The following is a 16,747-nucleotide window of genomic DNA, read 5'->3' as shown; positions in this document are numbered from 1 at the left end:
TTATTATCCCTCTTGATAGCTAAGAAAACAGAGGTTGAGAAGCTTGCCCAAGGTTACACATTACAATGAATGGGAGCATCAGGTTTGAACCCAAGTCTGAATTCAAAATGTATGTGGTACTGTCACTCATGAATAAGGTGAAGCCCAGCCTGAGGCTCTAGAGTGGTCACAGTCCAATGGAGAGAAGGAACACAGAGACAGAGGTCTACCAGTGATAAGTGCTCAGAGACAGACTGGAATTCTGAGCTTGGGGCAGTGGGGGCTGTTCACTGTACTTGGGGGGCTCAGAGAGGGCTTCCCAAGGACATGGAGAATAAATACATGTTTACCAGCTAATTAAGGAACAGAGTCCCAGACATGGGTATCAGCTTGTGCAAATGTGTGCTGATATTAGAAAGTGTGGGACATTCAGTTTCAGTTTAAAACTATTGGTTCTTGAATTTTGCTCTTGTTCAACTCGGTCACTTACATTCAACCAATAGAAGTGGGGGTGGGGGGAAAGAGAGAATATTTTAGGAATACTGAAGCCAGAAACCAGATATCTGATGTGGGAATGGGTAGGATGCAAAAAGAGATGATGTGGGTGATGAGTCTCCTGAGCTGCCCTTGCTGCATGGAATGCCTTTGCATAGTCACAGAGGGGGATGGTGCTGTCACCTGCAGCTCTCCTTAGAAAACAAACCGTACATACAGTGAAGTGACCCACTGGTTCTGAGTTCGGAGCACAGGGTGCTTAGATCCTGCAGCAAATTCAGGGACACACTAAGTCATGTTCATGGCCATGTGTTGCTTGCTGATCTGATCATCCAATTGCAGTTGTGACCACTGGTCAGCACCTTGTATTATGTGCTGAGAGCCACTGGATTGCCTTGGGGAGGATCTCTGTCTTCAAACTAAGGGGGCTGCATGCACTTTCCACCATAGCTCACTCTCCTCCTATCCTAGGTGCGAATGGCACTAACTTTTCCATGCTCCATCATTGTCATATAGCAGGTAACAAGGCCATATGGTAGAGGCTACTTTACTGTGCTGATGTGACTTTACACCCCTTTCAAGGACAGTTAAACTCCAGACCCCCAGATAAGGTGAAGGTGGAGGGAGTGTATCCTATCATTGTCTTCTATGTGATCAAGATACCGCTGGCTTTTCTGAATGCAGGGATGGTAGACAAACCTCCCCACCCCACCTCAAATGGGTGAGATGCCACTTTTGAGACCACCAGTGTCTTACTTGCAGCTTTCTTTTTTGACAAGAAACGGAAGCCCATTCAAAGTAGCCTGAAAATGCTATTTATTTACATAGCAAAGGAGTGAGTCTCAGCACTGAGAGGGAGAGGCAGGGGATGAGGTCAGTCCTTTGAGGGACTGGCATCTTGAACCGCTTAGTGACCCAGCAACAATGTGGTCCCCAGCCCATTCATAAACCTCCCTTCCCCATGGCTCCTCCACTCTGCCTGTTCACTCTGACATTCTTCTTGCTCCAAAGCCTGGCTTTTGTTTCTCTCTGTGGGCACATGGCACAGAACAGTGACCCCACAATTACTGAGTTCTCAGTTCTAGGAACTTAACAGTGCCTTTCAAATTCCTGGGAGAAATTAAACTTAGATCTGATGAGGTTTCATCCCTGCTCAACAAAGCCCTGATGGAGCCAGGATCATGTACCACAGACATGATCCCTGGAATGACTAGACAGAGGGAGGGATACCTCTTAGAGAAGCTGCATAGTTACCCAAGTGTGTCTGAAGCTAGCAATGAGGTGAGCAAGCCTACCTTTTCTCTCTCCTTCCTTCTGTTCGTCCTCTTTTCTCTCCCCTCTCCCTCCCTCCCTTCCACCTTTCCTTCTTTGGGAAAATATTTATCAAATGTTCCTCATGTCCACAGCAATGGGGTCAGAGCTACAGTTAAAGTGGTGAGCAGACAGATACAGCCTCTGCCCACACAGAACTAACGTACTAGTTCTGTACTTTATCAAAGTTCACTAGTCCTTTATCAGGCAGACTTTAATCAAATCACTTGTAACTGACTAAAATGATAGCAGTGGCATGTGCTCTGAGGGAAAGATAATGGGCTCTTGAGACTGGTAGTAGGGGTTTTCATCAGGAAGTAAGGATGAATGTGAGTTAATTGAGTGTTAAGACAATCCCAGGTCAGAGATACAGTCTGTACATCTTCCCTTTGGCTGGTGGGCAGTATAGGGTGGTCCAGAAATGGAAGGTCCCTGGGGCTTGAGGAAGGGGATATCTGCTCATTAATAAGTAAATATGGCTGGAGCTGTGACCAGGAGCACAGCATGTAGGATGTCAGGCTGTCACAGTGCAAGGGCTTCATCCTGCACAGAATGGGAAGCCCCCAATGTAGGGGTTAAACAACCAAGTAACATGGGTGCATTCATATTCTGTGAAGACGACTCTGCCTGCTCCATGGAGGGATGAGAGGTGCAGCCTGGAGAGAGGAAGGGATCTTAACAACCACTTTCAGGGACATCTGTGAGGGGAAGCCACTGATGGCAGAGTTCATGGAAGTAGCCAGCCCTATTTACAGTTCAAGTTACCAACTTAAATGACACACTGCCTGCCCAGGGTCATCAACTTCAGTGTGTTGGAAGTAAATTGGTGGGCTATTTTGTGCATCCATTTGGATGGAGTGCAGAGGTGACTGCAAGTAACACAGGATGGGAGAGTTTCCCTCCATTCTGCTGGGCTTTGTTCCAAGGTCCTCTTGCATTTCCTTCACTTGTAGCTCTTTAGCTCCAGCACAGTCTCAGGTAAAAATTACTTCTAGTTCCACCAGGGCCCAAAATTCTCCCTGGTTGCAAACTGCTGTTTAGATAGTTTGCAAGAGTAATTGCAAACTCAGGACAATCTTAGTATTTTTGTTGAAACTATATCACTCTTCTGGAACTCTAGAGAGCATCTTTGATTTTTTTTTCCTTGCTGTCTGGTGCCATTGCTAATGACCATTTCTATTCTCACCTTGTAACAATGGTTCTCAGTCTTTGTTTTTATAAAACAATCTACCTGGAGGATTTGACAGATTCTTATTAATGTAAACATTAATAAGAATCTGTCTTATAAAATTCATTGCAACTGCAGGTTGGATTAAACATAGATATAAAGGTGTGGGCATAAAGCTGACATGGACATGAAATTAATGTTATTATCTGGATGCTAAGTATGAGAGTGCTAGAAAAAGCCATGGTGTCAGAGAAACTCTCTTTCTAGAATGAAGTTCTGTGCCCTTCCTTGCACCGTAACACTGTGTGTCAATGAGGAATGCTTCTTATGCCACCCAGTGTAGTGAGCAGCTGCTAAGTGGCTGGGCACTGTGCCAGAGGATAAGGCTACTGAGTTGAATAAAACATTGTCATTGCTCTCTAACAGTTCACAGCCTGAGCAGGCTAAGTCTACAATGGGTTAGAGAGAGGATATGATTCTTTTTTTTTAAGATTTTATTTATTTATTTTTAGAGAGAGGGAAAGAGAGGAAGAAAGGGAGGGAGAGAAACACTGATGCGTGCAAGAGAAACATAGATCACTTGCCTCTCACATGCCCCCAACCAGGGACCTGGCCCAAAACACAGGCATGTGCCCTGACTGGGAGTCGAGCTGGTGACCTTTCAGTTTATGAGATAACGCACAACCCACTGAGCCACACTAGTCAGGATGAGAGAGCATATGATTCTTGTTAGGTTGTATGAAAGGCCACAGGGCCTCTGAACAAAACTCTGTCTGCAGATGTAAAAAGGTCAATGAAAACTGTAGAAATATGTTCACAGTGGGGTGGACCTTGAAGAATGATTTCTGATTGGCCCAAATCAAGGGCAGTTCAGAAAGAAAGATGTGACCAAAGGAGTAGAGGTGTAACAGTGCCTGTATCTTTTAAGTAGTTCTATTTAGGTAGATCTTGGAGTATGAGAGCTAGTGGATGGAGAAAATGACTAGGGAGGAATAGCAATAGGGGTTAAGAAGGTTGAACCTGACCCTAGGATCTATCATTATTATTAATAAATAAGAAGATGCATATAGATTTTGATACAAAACCTGGGATATACTATGGGTTCAATAGAACTATTATTTACTGATATTATATTTCAGTGATGATGATGATGATTAGGATGGCACAGATAATTCTCCAGCTGAAGCATGCTAAGAATTTATGGAAGATAAACATATAGCTTGACTATTCACTTCCTAACTGTCTTAACTCTTCTTCCCAAATCATGTTCTTCCACTTTGTCTGATTGCATTCTTCTCACTGTTTCAATCTCAGCGTTATTGCCACTTCCTTGGCAAAGCCTATACCAACATCCCTGACCAAGCTCTGTTTTCCCTACTTGACTGTAGGCACCAAGAGAACAGTGCCTGGCATTGAAAAAAGGTCTTAAGAAATAATAAACTTCTAAACATCATTGACTCTGTTATAGGCACAATGCAAAGTACTTCACATGTATTAACTCTTAATACTTAACCTCAATTCATTGAGGTAGATATTATGTTTATTTTCATTTTACAGAGGATGAAGCTGAGACAAGCAAGGTTAAATGACTTGTCCATAGTCACAAAGCTAGTAGAGCCATGGATGAGTGGGATGAATGGAAGGAAGGAAGGAAGGAAGGAAGGAAGGAAGGAAGGAAGGAAGGAAGGAAAGAAGGAAGGAAGGAAGGAAGGAAGGAAGGAAGGAAGGAAAAGCATTGCTATTTCCATCTTATTGACTTTATAGTGGCCTCTGCAGACCCAGGTTTCTCTTTCTAATATTTTACAACTCCTTGATGTTCTCAGATATTCTATTTTATTAAATAATGAGTTCACCTTATTTGAAGTATAGAAAAAGAAAAGGCCCATCATATTAAGAAAGAGAAACATTTTCTAAACAGATATCTGCAAATAATGTTAATAATTAGAGTCTGAAATTTTTGCATTACATTGAGTTGTGGTATAAATTGTATCACTACTTCTTAGGAGTAACTGAAAGAGCACTTGATCAAGATCCCAGAATGCTGCCAACCAGGGAGGAAGCAGGTCAACTCTCTTGGGTACAGAATGCTATCTATGTCTTTCAGATCTATTAGTAAATCTTGATTTTTTCTGGTTGAAGATGAACTTTCCCCCAATTCACTGAATTATATGAGATTATAGTGGCCATTTGCAGTTCAAGTGATATTGGTTAATTTAAATATTAATGAAAGTCAATCTTACTCCTTCTGATTGGGTGATGATAGCCATGTTTATGAAATTTATTATCGATGGGGCATTTATATCACATTTTCATTCATTGTAAATGGAGTCACTTTGAACTTTAACTATCATGGGATTGAATATTACAGAATCTTGGAGTTCTAGAGTTAAAACAGGATTTAGAGTTGATTTCTTCCCACCTAACTCTATGCAGGAAAATCCACAATACTATTTCTGAAAGTTGACCTCCAGCTTTTCCTCAAACACATCTTATGACAAAGAGCTCACTGTGTAAGACAAGAGTAAAACAGAGTGGGTCAAAACTTGGTGTCCAAATTGCCCAAGTTCAAATCCAGGCTCCACTACCTACATGCATATTTTGGGCAACTTACTTGAGTTGTCTGAACCTCAGTTTCCTGTTCAGCAGTAGAGAAAACAGTCACACCTCTAAGTGAAGTATAAAAAGATTCCATGAAAATCTGTTTACAGACTTGATCTTAATAGTTTTCATCATCATCATCACTCATTGTTAATTCACTGTAAGGTCAAGAATCTGTTTAAGAGGTTAACCAGAGATTATTATGACAAAAGATGCAGATACAATTTAAGAATATATTTCTCAGTATTAAAGCCTTCTTTCTCTTCTTCCCTAGGAAACTTCTCAAAGAACTCATGCAAGTGGAACTTACAGCTTCCTTGATCTGTCTCAGCATTCAGTAAGTGCATCCACTTTTGAACATTCATTACATAAATGCACCCGTTTCTTTGATCGTCTTCTCTATGAAAAGCTGTCTTCAGCCAGCCCGTAGTTCCCACAGACACTTTCCTGCCTGCCTGGGTCTTTCTTTTCTGCAGGACTGTATTGGATTCAGAGATGGGAGGAGGGTTTAATAGCAGAGCCCCCACAATGAACATAGGAAAAATGAACATGTGAGAGTGTGGATGGGTTCACCTTCTCATTGTTGCCTGGGGATTAAATTACCTGTGTGTTTGTTTTCCTTTAGTCACCTAAGTTTTTCTTCATTAGGAGACATTTTGTTCCCTTCTCCCAATCATAGGACCATGCACAGTAGAAAAAAATGCAAAGAGGCCCAGATCACTTAGTGAGACCACGCATTTCTTGAGGTATTTTGAACAATTCATTTTGCTCTTTTTGAGCCAGAATATGTTACTGCTATATAAAAATTACTGCAAAAGAGAAATTCTTTACTTTAAAATGCTGGGGTACATTTTAGAAATTTCACTTGTTTTTAGCAAGTAAGCATTTTCAGCCATCTGCCTTTCTCATTGCACATAAGGGCTTCATTTTTGGTGAAGCCAGCAGTATTTTGTCCAATTTCCCCAACTCTTATTTTTTTTTATCATTTGTTAGCATTAGTGATGGTGGTGCACATAACCTTCACATAATCTCTGACATCAGCTCTCCTGACAATAGTTTTGTTGGCAAATAACTTGTTTTTATGAATAAATCAATGATAATTTAATAACTATCAAAATTTAAAAGGCTAACTAAAGGGAATATTTACTCTTTAAAGATGTAGCTTCCTGAATCTTGTAATATATCCTGGTTCTGAGATGGTGGAGTATAATTTGATATATCAAATACCATAAAGGGACAGGTAGAAACAGAGATTGTGGGACTCCAGGCCTAGAAGAGGCTGATCAAAGGAAATTCTTTGCCCTCACTGGTACTGCCTGACTCCGATCATTGCTATGGAATTTGCATATGTGAACAGAGAGAAGGAGGAGGAGAGGATAGAAAGAAATAAAAAAATGGTGTTTGCCACATCAGAATGACTTAGTGTAACCCTGATCAGCTAAAGCTTGTATCACACAGGAGATTAGACCCACAGTTTTTGTTCCCAATAATAAAGGAAATTTTATGTCTAATTCCCTACATGCTACATCTCTCTTGTAATGCCTTTGAAGTTCAGGCTACAGCATTTCCTGAAAATTGCTAGATCTTATAAATGAAAAGGAGGGGGCTGTTTGGCATGCATTCTGTTCACATCTATTGGGTGTAGCACTAAATATGCATGTTATTTTATCTTTTTTCTGTTTCAAGCACTATCCTAGCCACCTTTGTCATGCTGGGGCAGGGCAAGGATGGAGGAAGGAAGGTTTCAAGATTTTTGAATTTTGAGATTATGCATGACCCTCTCACCTTTGTCTCTACCTTCTTTCTCAATAGTACAAATTACTGCTTCTCAGAAAGGAATTCATGTTTCTACCCTGAATTGGGCCTGAAGTTTCTAACCTAGGGGAGGCTCTGGTCTCTGAGATAATTAGTACAATGTTGTAAGGAACTTGTGTTAATTTGTCTTTCGATATAGTATTTCCATATCTACAATTGCAGTCTAAAGAGAAAAAAATATTAATTTGCTGTTCCAAACCAGTGTGCAGATATCCCAGGATTCGAAAAAAATTAAAAAGGAAGAAATGGAAAAACTCCTCTTTGGGAATATTTAGAGCAGTTGCTCAGTTTCTGTGTGCTTAATAGATTTTGATGCTTTTCTTGTGGTCCAAGCTTCTCTGGCATAGTACACCTCAATCAACTTCCGGGTTGGCCCCAAGAAGTCACTTTGCCCAGAACAAAGATGGGGTTTTGGAGGGTGGCTTGGTTATAAGAAAAACAGATGATCTAGCATATGTGTGGGCCATACGCTCAGGCCTTGTGCCCTTCTCAGCAATAACGTGTGGTACATCGCAGTAGGAAACTGCTCCAGTTGTTTAGGCTACTTTACTGAAATCAGTGCATTTGCAGTTGGAATTAGCTCATATTTTTTCCTTACTGAGATCTTTATTTACTCTTTTTATTTCATTTAAGTATAGTTGGTATACAATATTAGATTGGCTATATTAGTTTTAGGTACAATATTGTGATTTAACATTTGTATGCCTTATGCCGTGATCACCCCACTAACTCTGGTAATCATCTGTCACTGTGAAAACTTATCACAATATTATTGACTATATTCCCCTTCTCCATTTTCACCCATCTAAGTCCTACATGACAATTAAGGTTCAGGACTTTCAAGGAGACTGGTACAGAGTAACATCAATGAAGAATATACTTGACCACCAACCTTCTCTAACAAGCATAGATAGATAATTTCAGATTTGGTCTAGAGTTATAGTTCTCAACTTGGTCATCTAAATATTCCCTTTTATTAATTTTTAAACAAGTTTTAAATGTACAATTACAGTTGCCATACAATGTTATATTAATTTTAGGTATATAACATAGTGATTACATAGTTAAATACCTTATGAAGTTATCAGTGGATAAATCTATTACTCTTCATACCTTGTTATTACAATATTATTGACTATATGAGGAGAAACCCCCCAAAACTGGAATTATCTTCTGGAGGGTAGGACCCTTGTAGTGAATGTTTCTCCTGCTTGGTGGGTGTTCTAAGAGCCCATCTGTATCAGTGTAGTAGCTGGTATTATTGTAAGAGGCTGCATTTGGCTCCAGTGAATTTTATTTAGAAGACTATTTCAATGCATTTGCCCATTTCATGATGGGCAATTTATGAACCCAGCAGCCCACACCATACTGCGTGTTCAGCATTTTTTGACCGAAAATGGTGAGACACCTCCAAGCCCCACACTCCCTATTCACTGGGTCTCATCCCAATTGACTTTTTTTTGTTTGTTTCCCTGGATGTAAAATGTCCTCAAAGAGAAACATTTTGCTGATGTGGAAGAGGTGAAACAAAAAAAATGGCAGGCAAAGAACTTATACCCATGACCCCATGGACATGAACAATGGTGGAGGGACTGCCTGAAGGAGTGGAAGGTACTGGGTGTGGGTGGGCAACAGGGGTAAAATCAGGACAACTGTAATAATATAATCGCTAAAATATAATTTAAAAAATGGCAGAAGTACCAAAAGGCATCAAAATCAACAAGTTCAAAAACTGCTTTGAGCAGTGGGAAAATACATCTCAATAAGTGTATTGCATCAAATGGAGAGTATTTTGAAGGTGACTGAAGTTAAACCTGTAGAATAAATACACAATATTTTATAAATAAATTTTGTTTTCTGGGGGTCTCCATATTCTCTATGCTATAATTTACATCCCCATGACTATTTTATAACTATAATTTATATTTTTTGTCTTTTTTTGAAGATTTTATTTATCTATTTTTAGAGAGAGGGGAAGGGAAGGAGAAAGAAAGGGAACTAAACATCAATGTGTGGTTGTCTCTCATGCACACCACCCCCCGCACCTCATGGAGACCCAGCATGTGCCCTGCCTGGGAATCGAACCAGTGATCCTTTGGTTCAAAGGCTGGCACTCAATCCACTAAGCCACACCAGCCAGGGTTATATTTCTTTTTCTAACTTTAATTAGTCTTTTAAAAAATTTTTCAATTATAATTGACATATGGTACAATATTAGTTTCAGGTATACAACACAGGGCTTAGACATTAACCTACTAAGTGATCTCCCCAATAAGTCTGATACCCATCTGATACCATACATAGTTACTGTAATATTATCAACTATATTCCCTATGCTGTATTTTATATTTGGGTGACTATTCTGTAACTACCAATTTTTACTTATTAATCCCTTTACCTTTTCATCCATATCTCCAAACCCCTCCCACTGGCAAACTTCAAAATGTTCTCTGTTTCTATGAGCCTGTTTCTGTTTTGCCGCTTATTTATTTTGTTTTTTAAGTTCCACATACAAGTGAAACCATATGGTATTTGCCTTCCTTTCTCTGACTTATTTCACTCAGCACAATACCCTCTAGGTCCCTCCATGTTGTTTCAGATGGCAAGATTTTATCCTTTTTTATGGCTGAGTCATATTCTCAATATACACACATACTATATATATAGCATATATATGTATGTATATGTGTATATGTGTGTGTGTATATACATATACATCTATTAATTATCACTTAGGTTGCTTCCATATCTTGGCTATTGTAATTAATGATGCAATGAAAATACAGATGTATTTGTCTTTTTAATTTAGTTTTTTTGGTTTCTTTGGATAAAAACTTACAAGTAGAATTCCTGGGTCCATTGTCTCTCATTGTATAGCCTTTGTTTAATAATCTGATTTGTCTGGTATAAGTATGGCCACCCCAAATTTTGTATTGTTTTATTTACATTTTCATGAAATATATTTTTTCCATCCCTTTCCTTTAGTCTGTGTATCTCTTTCAAGCTGAAGTGAATCTCTTGTAGACAGCATACATATGGGTCTTGTCTGGTTATCCATTCAGCCTCCATATGTCTTTTGATTGGAGCACTTAATCCATTTGCAACTAATTGTTGATAGAAATGTATTTGTTGTCATTTTATTATTCATATATTTTATCTTTTTAACATTTTGTGTAATACTAGTTTGGTGGTGATGAATTCCTTTAGCACTTTTTGGTCTGGGAAACTATCTGCCTTTCAATTCTAAATGATAACTTTGCTGGGTAGAATAATCTTGGTTGTAGGACCTTCCTTTTCATGACTTTGAATATTTCTTGCTAATTGCTTCTGGCCTGAAATGTTTCTGTTGAGAAGTCAGCTAGCTGCTTTTCTCTTGTGGCTTTTAAGATTCTGTCTTTGCCTTCAACCTTTGGCATTTTAATTATGATGAATCTTGGTGTGGGCCTTTTTGAGTTCATCTTGTTTGGGATACTCCATGCTTTCTGGACTTGTATGTTTATTTCTTTGACCAGGTTAGGGAAGTTTTTCACCATTATTTTTTCATGTAGGTTTTCCTTATTTTTTTTTACATAGGTTTTAAATTCCTTGCTCTCTTTCTTCTCCTTCTGGCACCCCTATAATGAAAATGTTGGTATACTTGAAGTTGTCCCAGAGGTTCTTTATACTGTCTTCATTTTGTGGGGGAATCCTTTCTCTTTTTGCTGTTCTGTTTGGGTGGTTTCTGCTTTTTTTTTCATCTAAAACTCTCATTTGATCCTCTGTTTCACCTACTCCCCTGTTGGTTCCCTGTAATGTACTTCAATCCATGTATTCTTCTTTTCTGACATGTCCTTTTTTATGTTTTCTATCTTCATTTTTATGTTTCTTATCTCTTTGTTGAAATTCTCACTGAGTTCATCTACTCGTCTAAGTTCTGTGAATATCCTTATAACCAGTGTTTCAAACTCTACAGCTAGTAGATTTCTTGTCTCTGTTTTGCTTAGTTCTTTCTCTGGAGCTACATTCTGTTTGTGTGTGTGTGTGAGTTTTAATTTGGGACACATTTATTTGTTTCCTCTTTTGGTTGCCTCCATGTTTTTCTATGTATTAGGTAGAGTTGCTCTATACCCAGGGCTTGATAGAGTGATCTTAATCTGGACACTGTAGGTGCTCCCCCATGTGGGTTGTGTGCACCTTCCTGTTGTAGTTGAGCCTTGTTTTCTATTGGCAGCTTGACTGGAGGGATTTATCCCCAGGCTGGTTGGCTGCAAGTAATAACCATGATCAAGCTGTTCTGGGGGCAACCTCAGAGAGGACTTAATTCAGCAGGGCTATGGTGCTCACTGAATCTGCCTCTTGAGCATGTCACTTGTGGAAGTAGTTGAGTAGTGTTTTAACATGATCTGAAGCTGTCCACCAGATGCTCTGGCTCTGGGGCATCTTTGAAGGTGTAGGCCAAGGTCAATTGCTACCTGTGCCCTGCCTAAGGCCATCCAGCATGCACTATGAACCAATCTGCAGATGGCTGCTACTTCGGCTGGCCTCAAGCTGCCCTGGAGTGGCCAAGCTGCAAAACAAGTCTGGCTGCCACTAGTGCTGAGCATGGGGCCACTTAGCAAGGGGTATTGGGCATGCCAAGGCCAAATGCTACTTGTTTGAGGGATTGTAGGGAAGTCTGAAGCATGAGTCAAGATGAGCAGTTTGTATATCAAAGCCACCGGAAATGGCTTGGATGGGCTTGGAAGCTGGGTGGGGTGGGGTATCAGGAAAGGGAGAATGTGTTAGCAGGGTTGATGGAGACTCAGATATGGCACCTGCCTGCCTGCTCTGAGAAGGCTCAGAAAAGGAACAGTGGTCTCTGCCAGCATTTCTGTCTGGGAGAAAGCTGTCCCTCCAGCCCTTGTCCTGATGCCCTGAGGAGGAATTACATTTCTCCCCAAATGTCCCTGGTGCCTTTTGAGCTGCTTTCCCAGCTGTGGAGCTTAGAATAAGTGAATCAGAGTAAGTCTATGTTCAGACCCTTTAAGAGGAATGACTAGGACTCTAGAAGCCATTCATCTCACACAGCCACAATCCCCACTGGTTGTTTTTTTTTTCAATTTAAAAAAAATTAAATATTTTATTTATTTATTTTTTTAGAGAGGGAAGGGAAGAAGAAAGAGAAAGAGAGTGAAACATCAATGTGCGGTTGCTGGGGGTCATGGCCTGCAACCCAGGCATGTACCCTGACTGGGAATCGAACCTGCAACACTTTGGTTTGCAGCCCACGCTCAGTCCACTGAGCTATACCAGCCAGGTCCCACTGGTTTTTATAGCCAGCAGTTACGGGGACTTCTCTTCCTGGCACTGGAACTCTGAGATATAGGGCCTGGTGTGGGACTGTGGTCCCTCACTCCTCAGGGCATCATTTGCAGCTGAGATATCCCTTCTGATTTTTATCTGCCACATATGGGTCAGGGACCAGCTTGCTCTACATCTCCACTCCTCCAGCTGGTCTTGTTATAGCTTCTTTATATCCTTAGTTATAGAATATCTGTATGGGTAGATTTCAGGTTGTTCCGAATGATGATTGTTCTGTAGTTCAGTTGTAATTTTGATGTGGTTATAGGATGATTCAAGTGCCACATTTACCTATGCTCAGAATTTGCTCATATCTAACATTATGCCTGGACTAATGTTGTAGCTAATAGTTTTCCTTGCTCTCAGTCAGGGTTTTGATGTGTCCATTGGCTTTGGGAAATTAATGTCCTTTTACTACTTACAAAGTCTGATTATCTCTTATTGTTTAATATTTTTGCAGAATGTAAAAAGGGCCCTATTTGCATTGGGGCCCTTTGGACATAGATTGGCTGGTATGTACATGATGCAGAGAGTTTGCTCACCAGAACCAATACCTTTGTTGGATTCTAGCTTTTCACATCTTTTTTTTTAAAGATTTTATTTTTTTATTTTTTTATTTTTAGAGAGGGAAGGGAGGGAGAAAGAGAGAGAGAGAAACATCAATGTGCGGTTGCTGGGGGCCGTGGCCTGCAACCCAGGCATGTGCCCTGACTGGGAATTGAACCTGGGACACTTTGGTTCGCAGCCCGCGCTCAATCCACTGAGCTACGCCAGCCAGGGCACTTTTCACATCTTTTTATGACCTGTTTGCAGAAAGGAAAGCTCCAGGTAGCTGGTGGTAGCTGGGTCATTTGTTGGACTTTATCCTCAGAATTATGTTCTTCAACTTTAAATTTAACTTCCAGGGGAAGCCTGTCTTTGATGTGTATCTCCTGTCAGGTTATACTTTCACAGAATGTTATATAAAAATTATTATTGATTAATTAATTGAAAAATATGTAATTTAATGTTTCTCTTTTTCTTTAGTCTGGCATTGTCCAATGGAACTTTCTATGATGACAGGGATGTTCTTTATCTGTGCTGTCCAGCATGGTAACTGCTAACCACATATGGCCATTGAGCACTTGAAATGTGGCTACTGCATTTGAGAAACTAAGCTTTAAATTTTATTTATTTTTAATTAATTTAAATTTAAACAATATTATGTGGCTAGTAACAACCTACCTTACTGGACAGGGCAGCTCTGGACTAGAGGCCCCATAAATACAGGTTCTAGGCCTTAATTGTCCATCCTTGAATCTAGGTTGATATTCATCCAGTATCCATCAAGGTAGTCATTGGTTGGTGTACTGCTGCTGCCTCAATCACCTAAGTGTCTTCTAAGTCCAGCAATTCCATATTTTGTCTCTCACCACATGGACCCTTGACCCAGAGCTAAGGGTTAATCATCCTCCAATGCCACAGCATGTACTCATCTAACTGTCTGGAACTTGTCCTATGCTGGTTGTTAAATAGCATATAACCTCTGATTATATATATCCACAGCATCTACTGTAGTACTGACTAATAGCAGATAATCAATAATGTTGTTTGTTTTATAGTGATGGGCAAACACATGGATGGGCAAACACATGATGGATACATCTCATCCCAAATGGAGTATTATATAAGAGAGAGGAACAGAATTGAGACCAGTCTGGGTCTCCCTGATGACTGTTTTTTTGTCCCCTAGTTACCACTCAATGTTCTTTTAAACTTTTAGTTATGCTTTGTCAACTGATGAACCTAGAGCAACAGGCTCCAAATTGGTCACTGAATTCCAGTGCCATATGCAGCACAGATTGCCACATCTCCTTCTGGATGTCACTTTTGTCTCAAAATGCCTAAAATCAGACCGGATTCCACTCACTCACCTATGAACACCCACCATTCTCTCCCCAGGTGCCCCAGTCCCAGTTTCTGTCAACACTAACTTATCCTTGTTTTTTATTTGCCACCAAGCCAAAAAAAAGAGTAAATCTTTGACCTGGGTGTTTAAAAAGCCTTCTTGCCATTCCCTCTGTTGGCATATCCTTCCTGGTGCTCCTTTCCCACATGGTTGTGAAGACTTTTAAGTAGTTGTCATGCCTAAGCCACCTTCCCCTGATTCTGTCCTACATATGAAAGGACTAACATTCCTGTAACATGAATATCATCTAGTTGCTTCTACTTGCTTGTTCAATAATCTAGTCCCTATCTAACACTTTGCCTTCTCTTTGAGAATCCTTAAATGCCTTCTATTCCAACTAGGCAAGTTATGCTCTTGACTACTAAAGATATTTATTTCCCAGCTCCAAGCATTTGCTACCCTTGGTCTCACAAGCAGAGAAACCCCTTCTCAGTCTCATAGTCTACACTTGTATGTGGATCTCTGTTAAGATCCTCCCTATAAGTAAACTTTTTTCTATGTATTCAGTTTCTTGATTTCCCCTTGTAGGATAAAGAAAATACTAAGTCTGTTTTTGATATAGACCTTTGATCCCATGATATATATATTTTTTAAGAATCTGAAGCTCATTGAAGCCAGCACGATAGGAGAGTGTAAGGGTGAATGGATCGAGAAAGATCAATGATTATCACCCAGGGAGGTAGAATTCTCTGAAGCTGAAACAGCAGATTGCCTGGAAATGGGAGAGGTCCAGTATCAGTTGGAATACAAGAGGAAAGGAGAACAAGAGAGGAGTGATTTAAGATTGTTAATTTAATCAATTACTAAGCACAGGGTGGGTTTCATGCCAGTTACATTTAGAGTCCCATGGTCTAGTGTGTAGACAAAATGATGCTCATTTGGTAAATTTCACTGACCTTACCATTTGCTCTGACATTTGACCAACTACCAACCGACATCATACATTCTTGTCCGCACATTTCATACATGTATCTCATTTCTCTCTTAAACTGCTGCATAGGAGAGGTCTATTAAACCTTTCTTTATCTGCTTATGCCCCTCTGTTAGATGAGAGGCAGGGGACCTTTTTGCTTCCATGAATTTATGAAAATGGGAGGCAAGAGAGTGTAGGCAGAGGAGTGAAAGAAGAAAAACATTTCCTTCTGCTTTGTTATTGTTAGGAAAAGAGAACAATCAGAAAGAGTGGAAGTTATAAGGAAGGTTTGTTTGATAGTAGGATCCAAGCACCATACCATATGATTTCACTCACATGTGGAATCTAATGAATAAGCTGCACTAACAAGGAAAATGGAGACAGGCTTATAGATGGAGATTGGGATGCAGCTAATGGTAATGGGGAGGTTAGAGGGTGGAGAGAGTGAGCAAAGAGGAGAAAGGACTCATGCACATGGACAACAGTGTGGTGATTGTTGGGGGGAGAGGGAAATAAGAGGACTAAAAGGTAATGGAATAAAATATAATAAAGATTAAATAGAATACATAAAAAAAGAAGGTGAAGCCTGCAGTGACAGCCCACTGCCTGCCTGGTGTCTTCTACCACTTCACCCAGATTAAATGAGCCATGTACTCATCGTGCATGCTAATCATCCTGCTTATCACTTATGTACTATGTGTCTCCTCCATGGACTGGAGGGTCTCTGAAGGCAGAATGCATGATTGTCTCAGTTACTGCTCTAGCTCTAACTTCCCAAAGACAGCATATTTATATTATGGATGACTAGTTCAGTTGCCTAGATTAGGGCTGTGAAAGGTGATTGCACTCTTTGTATGTTGAAACTCTTCCTCTCTCATCCAGATTCCCCTACCTCACCTCCCAATCTAGGTTAGTCTTTGAAAAATCAAGAGAGCCAGGCTTCTGTCCTGGCTGTATGAACTGACCACATGATCTTAACAACAGATTTGTCCGATCTGATCTCAATTTCCTCATTTTAATAATAATAATAATAATAATAAACTGTCTTTACGTAAGGCCCCTTCCAGCTTGGAATTCAGTGAATAAACAAGAAAGATGAAAACTAGGCCATGAAAGAGAAAGTTGAAGGAAAGCATCATTATCCCAGTGAGGCAGAGATTGATGAGCTATGACCAGCGTGGCCTCTCTGCGTCCCACCTGT

At 40.2% G+C, this 16,747-nt stretch overlaps 1 protein-coding gene across 2 annotated transcripts in view; it reads left to right on the top strand.

Annotated features, from left to right (window-relative positions):
* The window catches only part of RBFOX1 (RNA binding fox-1 homolog 1), a 1,508,648-nt gene that overhangs the window by 265,363 nt on the left and 1,226,538 nt on the right, over positions 1 to 16,747 (top strand). For both annotated transcript variants that reach the window (XM_028527782.2, XM_028527789.2), the window contains exon 2: positions 5,826 to 5,888. The gene's annotated coding sequence lies outside the window, so the exon portion shown is untranslated. The remainder of the gene's footprint in view (positions 1 to 5,825; positions 5,889 to 16,747) is intronic.

The sequence above is a fragment of the Phyllostomus discolor genome, chromosome 3, assembly GCF_004126475.2.
Source record: "Phyllostomus discolor isolate MPI-MPIP mPhyDis1 chromosome 3, mPhyDis1.pri.v3, whole genome shotgun sequence".
NCBI lineage: Eukaryota > Metazoa > Chordata > Mammalia > Chiroptera > Phyllostomidae > Phyllostomus > Phyllostomus discolor.
Note: the sequence above shows the minus strand (reverse complement) of the source record. Positions and strands in the feature narration are given on the sequence as shown.